We start from the raw sequence: 20,001 nt of genomic DNA, 5'->3' as shown, positions 1-20,001 counted from the left end.
TTATGGCTGAGTAATATTCCATTGTATATATGTACCAAATAGTCTTTATCCAATCATCTATCAAAGAACGCTTCAGTTGTTTCCATGTCTTGGCCACTGTGAATAATGCAATGAACATAGTGATACATTTTACAGATAAATATTTTCAGATATTTTGGTAGACACCCAGAAGAGGGGTTGTTGGGTCACATGGAGTGCTTTCTCGTTCCCTCTCTATTGTATAGTATTTTCATTGTCAATCAGTACACAATTTGAACTTATATGTGAATCAGCAACCTTGACCAGTTATCATATTTTTTTAAGGCTTATTGCTTTTAAGGAATAAAAACCCACTGTTAGAGTAGAACATAAACATTTAAGAATAGAAAACAAAGTAGAGCAATGCCATGCAGAAACTAGAAAAAAGAAGTGAGGTGTTTCCTGTCGTTTAAGTCTGCATGTTCTTTATATTCCTGATTTCTCTTCCCAGACCTAAATGGCTTTATCAATACACAGCTCAGTATGGTGGCTCCAGCACAATTCTACATGATCCTTGTTATAATTCTTATACATAGGATCATATTATCAATTCAGTCCTGTATCTCATAGCTCAAATTCTTGAGAGAAAATCTGGCTCACTGTGCTCAGCTTATATCTTGATTCTCTTTTGAAAAGTGTCTACTGTTGATCAACTCAGTTGTGGCTAGAGAGGAAGGAAGGAATGATAAAAGCCCTTTCTCCAGCAAGGGAATGTGCTTTGCTGTTTCTAGGCACAGTCCATATGCTTTTCAAGCTCATAATTTTGAATAACAAACAAATCACACTTTCAACTCATCAAGCATTTCTCAGTGGTCTTTGGTGGGATTCAGGTTTCCTTAGTGAGCGCTTAAGAAATTTAGAATTAGGATTTGGGATCTCATCAGAGAAGGTAAGAAAAAGTTAAAAGCCTGGGAAATGTGAGGTTTCATTTGTCTCCTTAAGCTGTAAATGGAAATAGCCACAATGTAGTAAAATTGTATATACCTGATTGTTTCACAGAGCCTAAATTTAAAACAAAATCAGATTAGGTTTCTGAAGAGATATATATTTGGCATGGTGGGACACCACCCCTCCAAAAATAAAAGCCAATGTGAGAAATTAAACAAAATTGGCCTGTAGTGCAAGGATATGCTGACTGGGGAATAGAGGTGGTTTTTTTCTTTTCCTAGTCTAAAGATTTTGATAAGTGGTAAAATCATACAGTTTCAGTTGCTTTTTCATGGAGATATGAGACCCTAATGCAAAGCATCATTCATACTTCCTAGTAATGTCTGCAGGATTTGGTGGGTCATAATGAAGCATTTATTGATTACATTATGAGAAATCGATTCAAAAGTCACCCAGACCTTTAGCTCCAGGATGCTTTCTGTACATGCAATGGCAGGGTGGCTATTTATCACTGTGGCTAAAACTGAGTACCACAGGGTGCCCAATGACAACCCTGGTGAGAGGATCTTCAGGGTAGTAATTTGGGTTTCCTCTGAGTGAGGAGCCTCACAATTCTTGCCCAGTCTGGGGCAGCAGGAACACTAGTGCAGTTCTCTGTAATTTTGACTTCCCCTGTCTAATAGATTGAATCTATACCTCCTCCCATTCTTTTAATAAAACTGTTTCCCACAGATGCTGAGCAGCTGTCATTTTCTGAAGATGAAAAGCAGGGGCTAGAAACCCTTCATTTCCTTTGTTCATGTTAAGCAGACTTGTTTGTTGAAAACAAAACGTCTTCCTAGGAAGGAGAACGGGAAGACACGGGTTAAAAAGGCAGCCAGAGAGGTTGGTGGGGTGTAACGGAGGAGCTTTGTCAGAAGCCCTCCTACAAAGGCCACGTTCTTAAGGGCATCTGGCTCCCTTGTGCATGCTGTAATTGAATATGGTTAGTACAGAGATTTGGATCAAATATGGTTCTGAAAGTGAACAGTGGACATAAGTAATGATGGTTATTAGAGAGAATTTAACCGCTAAACCAAAAGGAAAAAAAAATTATCAGAGTTGTCTCAACAGTTTCTAACGTCTTAACTATTGTGCATTGACTTATTTTGATTTGCTACTATTTTTTTGGTTTGTAGAGTCTCCATGTTTAAAGGATGAGGTAGAAGGAGCATGAGTGCATGATAAAAGGGAACCATGTTATTCTTTTTAGAAAAGATTTAGTTCTTCCCTGTGCTCGCCCTGTCTTCTCCTTTATTCTGGGAATGAAACAATAGAAAGAGGAGAACGTGGGAAATAATGTCAATTGAATTGGGCTCAGGTGGGAATGGTGGGAGACTCAGAGTCAAAGATGGGCAGCTGATAAGTCCAACCTCCAAACCTACAGAGGACTGCTAGGTTTGGGACTTGGGAAATTTGATAGGCAAAATCTAATATAGGCATACCTCAGAGATTTTGTGGGTTTGGTTCCAGATCACTGCAATAACATGAATCTTTTTGCTGGTGGAGAGTCTTGCTTTCAATTTGTAAAAAAACACATCTGAAGCATGATAAAGTGAAGTGTGAGGAGATGAGGTATGCCTGTAGTGTACATGATTGGATTTCTATTTGATTTTTCAAGTTGTACCTAATCTTCTAGATTTTGAGTTTTCACGGCCAAAGAAATATCCTCAATACCTAAGTCCTGAATATTTTTATCCCACCCCAAAGAAATAGATTATTAAGCTTTACTGGTGATTCTGCCATAATATATGGGAATCATTTCTATAATGAGATCACATCTTTTGCATTAAAATAAACTACCATCCAATTTCCTTACAGTGAGAATAGAAAATAATGGATGAAAACAAGGTGGTATGCACAAGCAAGCTATGAGGAATTGTTTCTGTGGTCAAAAGCAAACTTTTCTGGATTCATTTTTCTTCCATTGAAATATAGCAAAATAATAAAGTTTGAATGAAAGGCTACTATCTTAAAAGTAGGAAAATATTTAGACTACATTATCTTAGCTATGATGAGTTTTGATGTGACTGGGTAAAATACTGTCAGCTTTGTATCTTCAAGAACAAATTGTCAATCTAAACTGTGGAAAACAATCATCAGCTATGTCTCTGGATGAGCAAAATTATTGATTGCGTCTTTGGAAAGTGAAAGTTCCTGGGAGTGAGAAGAAATTGTCAGATGCATATTTTCAAGATAGATTCGTTGGGCATGTCACTTAAATAACATGTTACTGTTATTTTACTGCCAAACTACGAAATTTACCATTTTTATCCCCTTTGCTATTTGAATTGATGGAGTGAACTCCACCCAAATTGTCATGTGCATTGGTACTTAACAAGGGCTGATGTGCCACATGTGCTTTTGTGTTATGACTGGAAAGATAGATATATACGGGCAACCAACCAGAGAGTATATAACAAAATGTTGCTTGTGTTAATGGAGAAAGAGCCATTCTGGATTCCTTTAATGGGTGCTTCAATTCAAAACGAAAGGCATCCAGGTCAGCAGGAGGTGGGACGAAGGCACAGGGAGCAGGGCAGTCATAACTACAGCACTATATTTAATAACATGGTTAGTGACAGGTTAGTGCTAAGTCAATAATTCCCTCCTCAGTCACATTGTTTGGCTGAGGAGAGAGAGAGAGAGAGAGAGAGAGAGAGAGAGAGAGAGAGAGACCGACTGACTGTATTTCTATACTGGCTCCCATTCAACTGACAAGAGGTGTTTCTGACAGAGTAAGTTAGCCTTAAGAGTAAGGAGTAAATAGATGAGAATTTCTTGTTTACACTTATATAACAAGAGTTTTCAAATTTATATTTGAGAAACTAGCCTGAATAACACTGACAAAATGAGACAGATTCTCCATTACTGGAAGGATTTGAATTCCCTCACCAATTACTAAAATGCTAATTCTGGGTGCATTTTATTTTTGAGACCAAGATGTTCTGCTTCAACATCCCAGGAATCTCAGGGATATCCCCAGAAATTAGTTGTCTGTTTTATTCTGATTCTGTGGGTTTGTGACTGTCAGAAAGGAAGGCAGGTCCAGCTTTGAATCTAAATTAAAGAAGTTGGAAATGTTGAGCTTCAGGATTCCCAAAATTTGTTCTTTAGCAAAACTAATCCAGTTATCTGTATTGTAACACACTCTGGCTCACAATTTTTCAATGGCTTCACAATACCTATTGTAGTTGAACAGGGGACTCAGGAGGAAACACATACTTGTAACAGGGTACAGAAAATGTTACAAGGGTGAGGGGTGGAGGAAGGCACAGGGCATAATAAGAGCAGACAGGAAGAACTCCTTACCCAGATTTAGGGTTTAGAAGGAAAAGTCTACCCTGTGGACGTGACAGTTAGGCTGATACCTGAGAGAAGGGGAAGGGATCTTAGCTATTATAAGAAAGTTGTGGCAGGATCTCTTACTGAACTAGCAAACTGAGTTAGTGCTCATCCCTATACCTCTTCCATTCTCTTTATTCTAAGCAGGTGGACTTTATTATATGAGATGGAGATGGTGAGAGATGAGGGGATTGCATATTATGAAGGGTGTTGTAGGCTATCCCAAGGTGCTTGAACATTGTCTTATAAGGAGACATTGAAGAGAAGGACAAAGGGGAGGGATGAGATCAAATTTGCATTTCAGAAACATTACTCCAGCTTCAGTGGAAAAAGATTGTTAGATAACCAAATAGTGTGGTTTGCCTATTGTGTTCTATACATTTTAACATCTGTCTTAGATTTTTTTATTTTGTAACAAATTAGGAACTACACTTTATACTTCTAGCTTCTCCATGGGTTCTTCTTATAGTGTTTGAGCTATATCAGTGAACAGAATTCTCACCTTAACATGGGAGTAAGCCTGAAAGTCACCTCCATTTCAAGGTCAGCATGCAAGGCATTCATGGTAAAACAGCCTAACAGATAACTATATCCAAGACCTTTAGGTCCTGAATAGTGGTGAGAGAAGTGTATAAGCCTACTATTCTTGCCACCCCATTGTGCCAGCCTGTGAGATGCAGGTAGCCATCACATTAAATGGGAAACAAGGGACCATAAAGGTTAAATGCACATAAAATAATAAGCAGGAAATAGAAGTTGGGTGGTTTGCTCTACTGCATAAGAGAGAAGTCCCACAGTGGTTTGTAATTATGTGTTATGCATCTGTAAGAATTTATTTGATTTTATTATTTGTTGGCCTTTTATTGAACAAGAAACCCTTTCAGCAGCCATGGGTTCAAAAAAAGATCAAAAGTGCATTTTCAATGAAAATTTAGTACTGAATTATGGTTTCTTGGGAAAGTTGATGCTGATATCAATAAAATGATCAAACAAAATAATATCACTAAACCAAATGAAAACCAGAAGACAGAAATCTCTAAAACTCATTAATTTTAAATTTAGTACTTATAAGAAAACTGTATGGCTACAACAATTTAATGTGTGTGGATACAGGGAGTGTATTTTCTTATCACTGTACAAACATGAATTTTCATTAGCTCAAGTGACTGCTCTGTTGTTCATCTTCAATTCCAAGTCTTGTAGTACACATTCAAAAACGAAGTGATAACTATTGCCTCCATTAGCAAATGAGACATTCTCAATCAATCTCAGTCAAATGATGCTGGTTTTGTATTAGTATTTTCATGATGCTTCAAACAGAAAAGTTCATTCCAATGGTCCTTTTCTCTTTTATTACATTTATTGGGGTGACAATGGATAGTAAAGTTACATAGGTTTCAAGTGTCCAAATCTATAATACATCATCTATATATCACATTGTGTACTCAACACCCAGAGTCAATAGTCCTTCCACTACCATATATTTGACCTCCTTTACCCTCTTCTACCCTCTGGTAACCACTAAACTGTTGTCTGTCTATGAGTTTTTGTTTGTTTGTTTATCTTGCTCCTTTTTTGCTTTCAGTTTTATATCCCATATATGAGTGAAGTCATATGGTTCTCGATTTTTCCTTTCTGACTTATTTCGCTTAGCATAATAATCTCAAGATCCATCCATGTTGTCACAAATGGCAATATTTCATCTTTTCTTATGGCAGAGTAGTATTCCATTGTGTATATATACCACATCTTCTTTATCCAATCTTTCGAAGAACACTTTGGTTGTTTCCATGTCTTGGCCACCGTAAACAATTCTTCAATGAACATTGGGGTACACATATATTTACAGATAAATGTTTTTAGATTTTTGGGGGTAGATAACAGGAGAGGGATTGCTGGGTCATATGGTAATTCTATTCTTAATTTTTTTTGAGGAACCTGTATACTGTTTTCCATAGCGGCTGCACCAATTTACATTCCCACCAATAGTGTATGAAGGTTCCTTTTACTCCACAGCCTCTCCAATGCTTGTTATGATAGCCACCAGTCTTGTTGATGATAGCCATTCTAACAGGTGTTAAGGTGATATTTCATTGGGGTTTTTATTTGAATTTCCTTAAAGCTAGTGAAGTTGAGCATTTTTTCATGTATTTGTTGGCCGTTTGTACGTCTTCTCGGGAGAAGTGTCTGTTCGGGTCCTAAGCCCGTTTTTTAATTGGATTGTTTGTTTTTTTGTTGTCGAGTTGTATGAGTTCTTTATATATTTTGGATATTAGCCCATTATCGGAGCTGTTGTTTGAAAGTATCTTCTCCCATTTGTTTGGTTGCCTCTTTGTTTTGTTGATGGTTTCTTTTGCTGTACAGAAACTTTTTAGTTTGATATAGTCCCATTCATTTATTTCAGCTTTTACTTCCCTTGCCTTTGAGGTCAAATTAATAAAAATCTGCTTTGAATCCAAGGTCCATTTCATAGAATCAAAGGAAACCTTTTGGAATTTCATTTGGTTGGATTATTGTTACCACTAGTGCAAATTTAGATTAAAACGAAGTACAACTTTGACTAACAAATTATTCTGTGATAATATAAACATATTTTGGTGAAGCACAGATATGAGGTATAAATTTTTTTAATACTAAAACTTATGGAGCTGAAATGTACTTGGATTCATTGTGGTGCATACGTACTTCATAACTGCAGCTTATTTAAGCTGTATTTTTTAACAATTAAATACATTTTTATATATTCCCATAGTAATATAAAGTTGTATGATGCTGATGATACTGAATATACAAAACTATTTTTTCATGGCATAACTTATGTTTTTTCTTTTGGCTGCTCATCAATAATTGGATTTTAGAAATGTCTGAGTCTTTGAAGGACTCTTTGAAAATAAACCTGACTGACCGGCAGTTGTTCTAAAACATTCTGTAGACAATTTCTTTAACTTTTGATTACATTTTGTCTAAAATGGGAATTTTAAATGCAAGTATTTAAAAAATGGACCACCAAAAAACCACGTTTTTAGCAAATTTTAGTTATAGGGGAAAAAAAATCTAAGAGAAAGGAAGACATTCAAATTTCTGACCCCAAAAACAAGAGAAGAATGGAAATCAATAATGTGGACTCAAGTAGTGTATATGATATTTCATTCTGAAGTTTTAAATTTTGTTGTGTAATATTTCTATTTGTGGGAAGAATCTTTTAACAGAGCTCCTGTTTTTAACTGGATACATTTCTATTCCATATACCAGGATGGAAGGAGATGGAGAAAGATTATGATTTTCAGTATCTAAATTTGGTGACACATTCAAAAGTATCATAAATAGAGGCAAGTTAGGGGACAAATTTATTTTGTGAAAATATGTATCAAAAAAAGGCACTCTAAAGAGTGACAAAAATATAGTACCTGTGAAAATATTTGAGCTGAAATACCTGTGATTTCAATATGCAAAATTCTATTTTGGCCTGGGCTTATCAGGCAGTATAAATAATGTTTTCCCAATAAAAAATACTATGGATTACAGGAAAGAGTTAGTTACAGGTGTAAAAAAGTTCAAATTTGTTAATTGTAATAATGCAACATTAAAGATTTCAGGTAATTTTATGAAAAAAATAAATTCAGAAAAATAATATTCGGTGTTAAAATAGATACAGCTAAGAAAGTTAATATAGCACATAAATACAGACCAAGAATAATTATTCTACTAATGTGATTTTTAGTTTTAGATAATCCACATAAAGAAGGATTTTTGCTTTAATATACACATGAATATGTATTTTTTTTAAGAAAAAATTTATTTAATGTGATAAAAAACATAAAATTTGTATTTTCAATTCAGTGGTATTAATTGTATTAACAATATTATATAACCATGGCCACCATCTGTGTCCAAAACATTTCATCAGCCAAAAGAGAAGGTCTGTACCTATTAAGCAATAACTCCCTATTCCCCTCACCCCAGCCCCTGGTAACCTCTAATCCACTTTCTATGTATATGAGTCTGTTCTGTTATTTTATATAAGTGGAATTCTACAATATTTGTCCTTTTGCGACTGGCTCCTTTCACTTAGTATAATGTTTTGAGGTTCATCCACATTGTAACATGTATCAGAACTTCATTCCTTTGTATGGCTAAGGAATATTCCATTATATATATATATATATATATATATATATATATCTGTCTATCTCACATTTGTTTATATATTCATCTATTGGTGGACACTTGAATTCTTCCCGCCTTTTGGCTATTGTGAGTCATGTCACAATGAATATTGGTGTATGAGTATTCTTTTGAGTCTGTTTTCATTTCTTCCAGGTGTATACCTAAGAGTAAAATTGCTAGGCGATATGATAATTCTGTGTTTCATTTATTGAGAAACCACCAGACTGTTTTCCACAGTGCCATTTTTATATTCCTACCAGAAATCCACAAGCGTTTTGGTTCCTCCAAATTCTCATGCTATTTTCTGGGTTTTAAATACATTGTTTATTATTATGGCCATCTTAGCAGGTATGGATCTCATGGCAGTTCTGAGGAATTTTATTAAGACAGTTCTTGACTAGAACTATTTTATCAGTTCACCAATATAATGAAATATATCGAAATCAACTTGTCAGCCAGATAAATATTTCAACATATCATATGTCAAATAGGAGAGAGCAAAAAACAAAAATAGGGAGACTGAACGGCAACTGTAGTCCAGGCAGTAGATAATGGTGTCCTGAACTGGGGTTGTGGCAATGTGAAGGAAATGGAGAGATTTAAGAAGTAACTATCAGGAGATAGTTAGCCAGTAAATGAGTGGACTTAAAGATTGATTAGTATGAGGGATAGGAAGAGGAAAGACTTAAGCTTGATGCTCAGATTTCTGACTTAAGTAACAGTGAGCATAGGGAAGCTGTTTTCTAAGATATAAACCTCAGGAGGAGGAAGAGCAGGTGTTGAGGCGAAGCTGTATACAGATGATAAAAAGGACATGCTGAGTTTGAAATGTCCATGGAGCATCAGAATGACCGTGCTGACCCAGAAAGCACATGGAGCTATGTGCCTGAAGCTCAGGAGAGAAACCTGGGCTGCTCATGGAAATTTTGCAACTACCCTTTTTTCTGTATTCTTATTTCTATAACAAGACAATAAGCTCCCTGAGGGCATATCAAACATTTCCTTGTTTCTCTGATTTTTCAGCCATACAGCAGATGTTAATTGAGCATCTTTCAGTCCTGAAGCATTGTACTAGATTTAAGACAAATTAAACAAAAGATGAATATGGGATAGACCTTGCCATTAGAGAATGTACAACCTAGCAAGGACAAGAAAAATTTAAATACAGAAATAAATACAGAGATTAAGTGAGGTGCTTTGAGGCATGCAGAAAGGTATTATTCATTCTGACTAAGGAATTTTAGGACGAATGATACACTTATTATAAAAGGACTTCAGTACTTTGTTTGGTCTAATCGTGATGGCTACATAGTTTGTAGGGCCCAGTGTAACATGAAAATCTGGAGTCCTTTCGTTCAAAAAGCAGGAAGAAGTGCTTCGCTATCCTCCCTGTTACTTAAGTCAGAAACCTGAGCATCATGCTTAATTCTTTCCTCTTTCTATTCCTCATATCAATCAATCTTTAAGTCTACTCATTTTACCGGTTAAATATCTCCTGATATTTAAATGTTCATATAAACTTCCATGATTTGGCAAAGTGTTTGCTATTTAATGTTCTCAGTTAAAAAAAATTAAAATCTTTAATTATTAGCATGAATTTTACCATTTCCTTTTACACTGTGTAATGACAGTTTAAAGTGCAAATATCAGAGCATCTAAGTCAATATGCAGAATCACTGAAATTATACAGTGTGAATTTCATGGCTCATCTCCTATCAGAGTGCTTAATACTGTCCTGAAAGTAAACACAAATGAGACTCAAGAAGGTTGGAAGTAGGAAGAGAGGATCCCTTCAAGGGCACGGGGTTATTCAAGGGGCAAATGCAAATCCTCCCAGTACCCAGGGCCATGCCCTGCCATCCAGGGTGGTTCCACTTCCTGCCAGCTGCCAGAACTCCCTGCTGTGCAATGACTGGGGGCTGGGTCTGGAAAGTTAAGCCAGGAATACTCACTTCCTAAGGACCTGTGCCCCAATTTACAAAACACAGGAAAACCCCGGAGGATCTCTATGCCTCTGTGCCCGGACAGGCACATTGGTCACTGGATCAGGAATGAATAGGTGAGGGACTTCCCTGCTGAGATGCAAACTCTGGCCAGCTGTTCATGTGGCACCCCAGGATGCTGCCAGCCCCAGGTGGGACCAGCCTGTGTGGTGATCAGCCTCTCCTCTTGGCCCTTGCCTGACCCCAACCCTGTGCCACACCCTACAGTGGTTGGAGGGCAGCTGTGGTCACAGGGAGGGGCAAGGAGGAGGCGGGGCAGGGCCAGGGCACCAGAACCTTGGGAGGCGGTATGAGCCAGGCTGCAAGTTCCCAGCACATTTTGCATGGGCCCACTGGACTTAATTAAATTTAAAAAAATCAAACAAAAATTTTAAGAATTTCAAGAAAGTGAGAGCAAGAGCATTAAACCCTACTTATGGGGCCCTCTGAGCATGGGGACCGATTTGACTGCCCTGGTTGCATGCCTACGAGCCAGCCCTCGATGGAATGAACTCATCAGAAGCAGGAAACAGGTTATTGGGTTCCTGGCTCTGGGCATTCCAAGCCCTTGACTCCATGCTACCTTTCTCAGAGAACCGGGAGGTAAGCGTAAACATGCATTTGGGAAAAGTCAAGTTAAGGTCTGAAGGGGTTACTCCAAACTGAAAATGAATGCCCGTTCTTCAGTTATCTGTCTGGTCCACTTACTGAGAGAACTCCTGGTGACATTGGAGGCCACATGCAGAACCACCCAACAAAGCTGAACCTGTGCATTGGAAGACATGTGTGTTCACATCCACTCTCTTTTTCATTTTATTTTTCTTAGTAGGGAGAAATATAAACAAACCAGAAATGCACACACAAAATGTGAATGTATTCAGTCTAGACTAAGGCTTTTATTTGGTTCTGATAGGTCTTTGGTGGGATGCAATGCAGGACAGGGGAAGGAAGACAAAGGAGGCTTTATTGGCCTTGGAAAAGAAAATTCTAAAGTACTACTTTTACTATGTGTTGCACTTCACATACATCAGCTTGTTTAATTCTGCTAACTAATCTGCAAGATAGCAATCATTATTCCTGTTTTTCCGACGCCTGTTTTTAAGGCTCAGCAAGGTTAAGTAACTTGTTCACGTCCAGACATGGCAGAACCAGAATTTGAACCCAGGTCTGTCTGCCTGGGAAGCTCATGTTCTTTCTTTTGGGACTAGGTTCTTGTCCTCGGGCAGCAGACTAGTCTCTCCCCTGGATCTCAAGAAGACTGTAGGTGACACATTTATAACAGGTGGTTTCTCCAACTTTTTACCAGCCAAGTCAGACTGAGAAAAATTTTCTAACAGGTATGAGAGAGGAGGAGGAATTAGGAATAGCTCCCTTTCCCCACTAGGAAGTTTTTAACTTCCTAATGGCTTTTTAATGGAGAAAGGGAGCTATTAGTGCTCCCTCTCCTCCCCGCTCCACTTCCTCCCTCCCCAGGCCCCTCAGGAATCCTGCAGCCATAATTGGTGGTTGAATGTATGTATATGAGATGGAAGAGAAAGTAGGTGGAGGATTTTTCTTGCCTAGCACAGTTAACTTTCCTGTCTCTGATTTTCCAGTGTAGATGTTGTGCACACTAGACTGGGAGGTCAAGTTCTTTCATTTCTGGGCTCAGTCTCTCTGAAACTCTTGAGGTGATTGGACGCTGCTACTTTTGAATCTCCACCTTCTGCGAATACTGTGGTCATCATTAAATATTTGAGAAAAAGATCAACTCTGAGGAAACGTGGTGCTTATGTCTTTCTTCCTCCCTCCTTCAGCGTCACCCCCACCACACCCTGTGCCCGGTGCCCTTCCTCCACCCCCCTCCGCTCTCTGACCCCATTTCCAGGACAGGTAGTGCTCTCTTGAGTCATTATTTCTGTTTCCAGATGGCTCACATTAATAGTGACTCAGAAAAGCGGAACAGCCTCTTTTCTCATGGTCAGATTCAGCGAGTGGCTTCTGGATGTCTTTCTGTCCTTCAGGTGCAGAGTGTCATTCTGTGCAGCCCTGGGGGTTTTCCCTCTTCTGAAGTTCTGGTAATGAATGGTTACCATGATAGCAAATGAGTCACCGCTGTTTAATATACCAAGAGGTAGGCGAGGCTCTGTGACATCAGTGGCTGGTGTGTACGTGGAACCAGACACATGCCCACCTACACCATGTCGTTTGTGTTTTTTTTGTTTTTTTTTGTCATTTAGAGCTGGAAGTGCTGAATAGAGCAGGATCCCCGGTACTGTAACATCGGGGATGGTGTAATGTTTTCCAGTGACGCTTTTCAGAGAAGTGCATGGCCCAGTTAGGGGGTTAGCATCTGTCCGAGCTGTATACTCGCCATCTGAAACCGTGTTGTTGGACCTGAGGCCATTTTTGTCTTTTACGCACCCTTTGTCACTGGCCCAGACTCATTTGCCAGAGAACAAAGAAATAATGAGCAGTGCACCTTAGCCATTCATTAATGGGGCAGACATGGTCCACATAACTCTGCTGACAGGCCTAGATGAGGCTAATAGGTCACCTGGGAGCTCTATTAAAAACTGGGCAGCCAGGCCAAAGGATGACCTGCTATTCTGACTGGTCAGCGAAAGCCCCTGTTGCCCAGAGAAAACAGAATTTCTCATATCTGCCTCACTTTCTGCCTGGCTCTAGAGGCACTTATTAGCTCTGTGATCCTGACGAAATTATTTCAATTCTGTATCTCAGTTTTTTCGACAATAAAATGGAGATAACCGTACTTCCCTTACGTGGTCCTCAATGAGGATTGAAAGAGTTAATCCATGTAAGGCACTTAGATCAATATTTGGCCCACAGTAAAATTCCATATAACCGTTAGTGATTATTAATATCCTTACTAAGTCTGTAGTTTGGGAATTTCCTAACATGTAAACACATAAGTAATATCACAGCCTACCTGGGGGATGAGAGCATCGTCCTTGTGAGGTTCTGTTCCTTGACATAAAAATACTCTGACAGTCATCCGATATATAAGCACCTGAGTACTTCTTGAGTATGATGCTCTCTGCCTGCAGTGATCCTTAACAGGAAGTCTGCAAGGGCTGGGACTGAGTCATATTTACCCTTATTTCCAGCCCTCTTTGTGGTTCTTCCATAAAGCCTGGCGTGTTGTAGGTGCTCAACTGAATTGGCAACGAGAGCCATGATTTTGAATCTTTACCATGAAAATGCTACCTCTGTCTGGCCTTGCAGAGCCGACTGCTCTATACCACAGTGGAGATTGATTTCAGGCACTCGTAGCTCAAGAGTTCCTGTCTATGGTGATGTAAGTGTTCCAAAGATACAGAGTTTTATTTATTTTTTTTAGCTATTGTATTTCCGGTGTCTAGAACAGTGCCTGGCACATGTTTGCTAAATATTTGTTGAAGGTATAAATAAACGAAAAATGGTGGAAGTGCATTGGGATCTATTGTGTTTAGAAGGGGCACAAATACACTGACATAGTCTGTGATTGTATGACATAAAATTGACCATTTTAACATTTTTTATGTGTATAGTTCAGTGGCATTAAGTACATTCACTCTGTTGTGCAACCATCTCCACCATCCGTATCCACCATTCATCTCAGAAAGTTTTCACCTCCCAAACTAAAATTTTGTACCCTTGAAACACTAACTCTCTGTTACTTCCTGCTCCCAATCCTGAAAACCACTATTCTGCTTCCTGTCTCTAAGAATTTGACTATTTTATGTATCTCATATAAGTGATATCAGACATTTTGTGTCTGGCTTATTTCACTTAATGCAGTGTCCTCAAGGTTCATCCATGTTGTAGCATGTATCAGAGTTTTATTCCTCTTTGTCATCGAACAATACTCTATTGTATATCTATATTCCACATTTCGTTTATCCATTTGTCTCAGTCAGTTTGCGCTGCCATAACAGATTACCATAGACTGGATGGCCAAACAGGAAACATTTTTCTCATCCTTCTTGAATATTGGGAGTCAAGACCAAGGTGCCAGCAGATCCTGTGTGTGGTGAAGGTCCACCTCCGTGTTTGCAGGTGATCATCTTCTCATTCTGTCCTCACTTGGCAGAGAGCAGGGAGAGGGGAGCAAGCTCTCGTGTCATGTCTCTTCCTAGCTGATCCTAATTTTATTCATGAGGACCCCACCCTCTTAACCTAATCATCTCCCATGGCCCCACCCCCCAATCCCATCACATCGGAGGTTAGGATTTCAACATATGAATTTGGGGTGGGGGACACAAATATTCTACCTAGAATACCATTCATCTGTCAGTGGACATTTAGGCTGCTCCATCTGTTGTGAATAATGCTGCTATAAGCATGGGTATATGTGTAACTGTTTGAGTCCCTACTTTCAATTATTTTGTGCATGTACCCAGAAGTGGAATTGTTAGATCATACGGTAATTGTATGTTTGAGTTATTTTTGAGGAACCACCATACTGCTTTCCACACTCATCGCACCATTTTACATTCCCACCAGCAATGCACAGGAATTCCAGTTTCTCTGCATCTCACCAGGACTTGTTGCTATCCTGATGGGTGTGAAGTTGTTATCTCATGGTGGTTTGCTTTGCAATACTGTACTGATTGGTGATGTTGATCATCTTTTCATGTACTTATTGGCCAGTTGTATATCTTCTTTGGAAAATCTTCTATTCAAGTCCTTTACCCATTTTTAAATCAGGTTGTGTGTTGTTTTGTTGTTGAGGAAGGTAGTTGTTTTACATTCTTTGTCTAATAAATCTGATGTCTGCTTTATTTAGGGATGCTTTCTGGCAGTTTATTTTCTTCTTTGGAATGGGCCATGTTTTCCTGTTTCTTTGTCTATCTTGTGACTTTTTTGTTGAAAACAGGGCATTTAGCAAAACAACAATCTTAGTCCTTGTAGACTGGCTCTGTCCTGGGCTGCATAATTAGCTGGGTGTGCTCAGGGCCTTGGGTCAGCCTGAGTTGACAATTCAAGGTCTTTCTGGGTCTTTTCTCAAGTGTGAGTTTTGTCTGGGCCTGTGTGTGGCTTTTTCAACCCCACCCCCTAACCCCATACAAGGCTGCTTTTAAATATGTTACTTCTCCAAAGTGTCTCACCACAGCTTCTCCTCAGAGCCTTAGATGGTCTGTGGTATGTGTCCACCAGTAATCTCTTGTCCTAAGCATCTACTAGTCTGAGCCTCCTTGCAGCTTTCATGAGCAGCTCCCACACCCTCTCCCTACCTGAGCTCTCTGTTAGATGAAACAGGAAGATGTTCAAGCAGACCCCATACAGATTTGAATGTTGCAAATAAGATCTGCTCTGAGCATCTTGTTCATGGGAGGGAACTGGAAACTGGGATGCTGCCTTTTCAGATCAAGACACTGCCTCGCCCAGGAGGTGGTGTGTCAAGGGCAAGGAAAACACCACAGAATTGACTACCATTTTTAATCAGCCTTTTCTTGATTGAGCATTCTTTTGGTTGCTGTTAGACTTTTGACTTTTTCCCCACTGTTCCTATAATGTTATTTTAGCGTGTGTGTGTGTGTGTTTAATGTTTCTGTGGGGGACATGAGGGCTTAGAGATTTCTAGTCTGACATTTTGTTGACATCACTCCTCAGTTTAGACTTTATGACTTCTTTCAGAGTAGCTCTGGGGCAGCATTGATGGAAATTAACACTGTCTGAATCCCCTCCCCCATGAAGTGACTCGTAGGCACCACCCAGATTTCTGGAGTTTGAAGCCATGACTGTAACTAGAAACTCTCAGTAGAAGGCAATGTAAAGAGGTTATGGCGAGCCATATTTGGAGTTTGGAGAAAGCCCTTCTAAGCTCTGGTCTGAGAACAGTGTTGAGGGCATTACTCACACAATCCACATGTGTTATTTACGAGATCCCAAGGGATTGGTTTTTGCCTTTACCTGATAGGGTTTAAAATACATTAATATTCTTCAAAAAGTAGGCAAGAACTTTGCCATGCCCATTTGCCTCGTAAAATTAACATGAGTTTTAGCTAAAACTCTTCTCCCCATTCTGCTCTGCTGGCCCTCCGAACCTCCCTGAAGATGGAAGATTCATTTGTAGCTGAAAGCAGGCTCTCTGTCCTGTATGCTGATGTATCCCCTGCATCTAGAATGGTGCCTGACAAATCGTAGGTGTTCAGCAAATGTTTGTGGAATGCATGAGTAAATGGGAGGAGCCACTTTCTTATCATATATGAAGGGAAAATGAAGACTTGGTTATCTTTTTCAAACTTTATTTAGTGAACTTTGTAATGAAGTACAACATACATACAGAAAAGGGCACCTGTCCTAAGTACATAGGTCAGTGAGTTTCCACATGAACACGTCCATATAACCAGCTCCTAGATACAGAAACACCATGCCCTCTGCCAGTCAATACCCACCATCAACCCCATCTTCTCTCTGAAGCATAACAACTACCCTGACTTCCTAACAGCATGGATTTATTTTGCCTGTTTTTGAACTTCCTATAGATTAAATAATACATGTTCTCTTTTCTCCTTTTGTATTGGCCTTTTTTGTTGTTCAACATTTTGTGAGATTCATCCATGTTATTGAGTAAAGTTGTAGTTGAACTTTGTTACCTTTGGAAACTTTAAAAACGTTTAGTTTGAAATTAATCAATGCCTGGGGAAATGCCAGATTTATAAAATAATAGCCTTCAATAACCACCATGTATTGAGTATGTGGTAACAGACACTGTGCTGGGAAGTGATATTCATGAATGATCTTGCTTAATGCCCTCAGGGGTTCCTCAGGTGTAGCTATCATTCTCCCTCCTTTCTTGGTAGAGAAACTCAAACATAGAGAAGTTAACTAGCAAGCTGCTAGTAAACAACAGGCTCATAAATGACGAAACCCTTATTTGAATCTAGGCTCCGTAGTCAACCATGTCCATGCTTTTATTAACTGCAGCTCTCATTTGCCATTCCACAAAGGAATCCTTTAAGAAACTGTTTTAAATGAATATGCATTTAGGGAAAACTAGGGGGAAATGTGGGGCTGGTACTAATTTGGAGATGGCTGTCTTTTAGTATGTGCGCTGTGTGACAGGACGGTTTCCCAGGGCCTCTTTGCTGACCCTTTTGGATCCTTTGCCCTCTGATCACCAAGGCTGATTCAGGGACCCAGAGCCCAGGAGAAGAGCATGAGTGGACCTGGCCCCCAGCCTGTGCGCCACAGATTTAGGCCTCAGGATCAAACAGCAAGAATCATCTCCAGCTATGTCCTGTTTCTTTGGGCCCCAACAGTCATGGGTCACAGGCCCATGCTATAGCTCAGCCGCACACCAGCTGTTCTCAATTTCTGGGTGGGAAGTGGTGTCCTTGGTTTGATTCAGCCCCGGTTGAGAACTGGATTCCTCTGTGAAGTGGTGAACTGGGTCTGCAGAGCTTTCCTCCACAGGCAAACTCTCCCAGCCTGGGATTTAGTGTGTTTACTTCCCAGTTGTTTTTAACACACCATTCAGAATGATGCAGACTTTTTCTTGTGCGATTTTTCTTGGGCCAGCATTTCGCCTTCCCCATTTTTGTAGGCCGTAGGTACTACAGGCTCACTTGACTCTTCTCACATTTGTTTGTAGAAGGCATTGGTGAGCAAGAACAAAGACCTCCATTTAGCACCAGCAAAGGCTGTCCTCACCTTGTGTTGTCTCACCCATGGCCTGTCCTTTGTGAGGCAGGATACACCTTCATTATCCATTCTCCTTTTACCTTCAACTTTTTTGTTGTTGTTCAAAAAGACTTTATTTGCTGATTTTACAGATTCAGCAAGCATTGACCTCTTGGTGTAGGTCTTTCACTTCCCCAGTTTGGGGGAGTGCATGCTCTTTGTCTTCTAGTCCATTTCCCTACTCTCTTATTCCATACCTTCAGCCTTGTGGATGAGCTCTCTTGGTGTCCTCAACCTTCTTTGTCAGTGCAATGCTTTCCTTTAGCTCTCTGTTCCTTTCAAAGATATATATGTACTCTCGGGGATTTTATGACTGTGGCCTTTGCTTATTTCTTCTGCTGATCTTTCTCCCTGCTCTCCCTTTTCTGCTCTATTTCCTCTTGTCTCAGAGAATGATTTTAAGGTGGTCAAGTACAAATTCCTACTCTCTGCAGCCTCTCTGAATTGTCTAGAAGAGCCAAGCTTATTGTGCACCAGCCATCTTGCTGGGCACGTTGTCATGCTTAGTCCATGGTCCTCGTGACCACCATTGAGATGTTACTATTGCCGTTTAATAGAGAGGAAGAAATTGTGCCAAAATACACAGAGCTGGACTCAAACTCACCTGTATTTAAACCCCAGATTTTGTCTGTTTTACCCCATTGCTTCCAAGCCCTTTTACCTTTGGTAATTAAAGAATGCTGTGCAGAGGAAAAGGGTCCCATCCTATAGTTTGTGGAGGCAGATTACTAAAATAGAGGGCCCATCAGGCAGTATTTCTCTATCCATTTGCCTAACCAAACACCTCTATCCTTCATAGACCAGCTCAGATGTCACCACTTCTGCGTGGCCGTCCCTGGGAGCAGCCCTCCTAGTGCCTCTTGTGCCTCTGAAAAACCCTGAGGCCTCTTGGATCATATATTTGGCACTTATTTACTCTTTTTTGTTTTTCATTTTTTTTTACTATAGCACAGTCCATACCTCCCATCATCAACCTCTTAAGGGTAGCAGTGCTGTCATGTTTTAGCTTCCAAACTGCCCTGAACAGAGTTTGCATCCAAAAATGTATTTTGATGAACTGAGTAGGTCACATCTCTGGATTATTTTGCAGGTTCTGACGATTTCTTTCATTTTGGATTTTGTCTTTTTTCCCCCCCCCCCCCCGAAGTCCAAGGATTTACTCTTGAGTTTCTTCTCTTCCTTGCTGCTCAAAAAGCCCTTGGATGTTTCCAGGTTGCTTATGGGTCACCGTTCCAGGCTAGTGCAGCCCCTGGTGATGTCTCTATCTTTTGAACTCCCAGGTCTCTTAACAGCAACAGCCTCCATAGTGCCCCAAACCGATGCAAAACTGTATTAATATACCTTCATAATGAATTCTTTCAGGGAACAATTATTCAGTCTCATTTGAACTCCTTACATGCTAGGCACTGGATTACATGGGGAGTGGTGGGTGGGGAGTAAAACAAGGGCCCATAGAGACCCCAGCCCCTGTCTTCAGGAGGTAAACAAGCCATTGTAGCCTGAGGAGTAGAGTGAGAGGGGACAGAGGGCTGCTGCAGGAAGATGCTAACCTGGAAAGGAGGAGCTGGGGAATGTTCCTGTGAAGAGTTGCTGCAGTGGGCGAACTAAAACGGGTTCAGTATGACTAGAACGTGAAATGGGACTGAAGATAAGGGCCCAGGAATGTTAAGAGATGTGACCAGAACCCAAAGCAGCGGCCCAATAGGAAGCACCCTGTAAGCCCTGGTTAGGAAGTTGAACTTGATCCTAAGAGCAGCGAGAAGCCCCTGAAGGGAGCTGGTCAGGGGTGGGGGCCACTCTGGAAGCCCGTCACCCTGACTGCATGCTAAGATTATTAAAGGCAGCTGCCTGTGTAGCTTTTTTGTAATTTGGTGGTACTTTGCACGTCATTGCT

The sequence above is a fragment of the Rhinolophus ferrumequinum genome, chromosome 5 (assembly GCF_004115265.2).
Source record: "Rhinolophus ferrumequinum isolate MPI-CBG mRhiFer1 chromosome 5, mRhiFer1_v1.p, whole genome shotgun sequence".
Taxonomy (NCBI): Eukaryota; Metazoa; Chordata; class Mammalia; order Chiroptera; family Rhinolophidae; genus Rhinolophus; species Rhinolophus ferrumequinum.
This window is presented reverse-complemented; position numbering follows the sequence as displayed.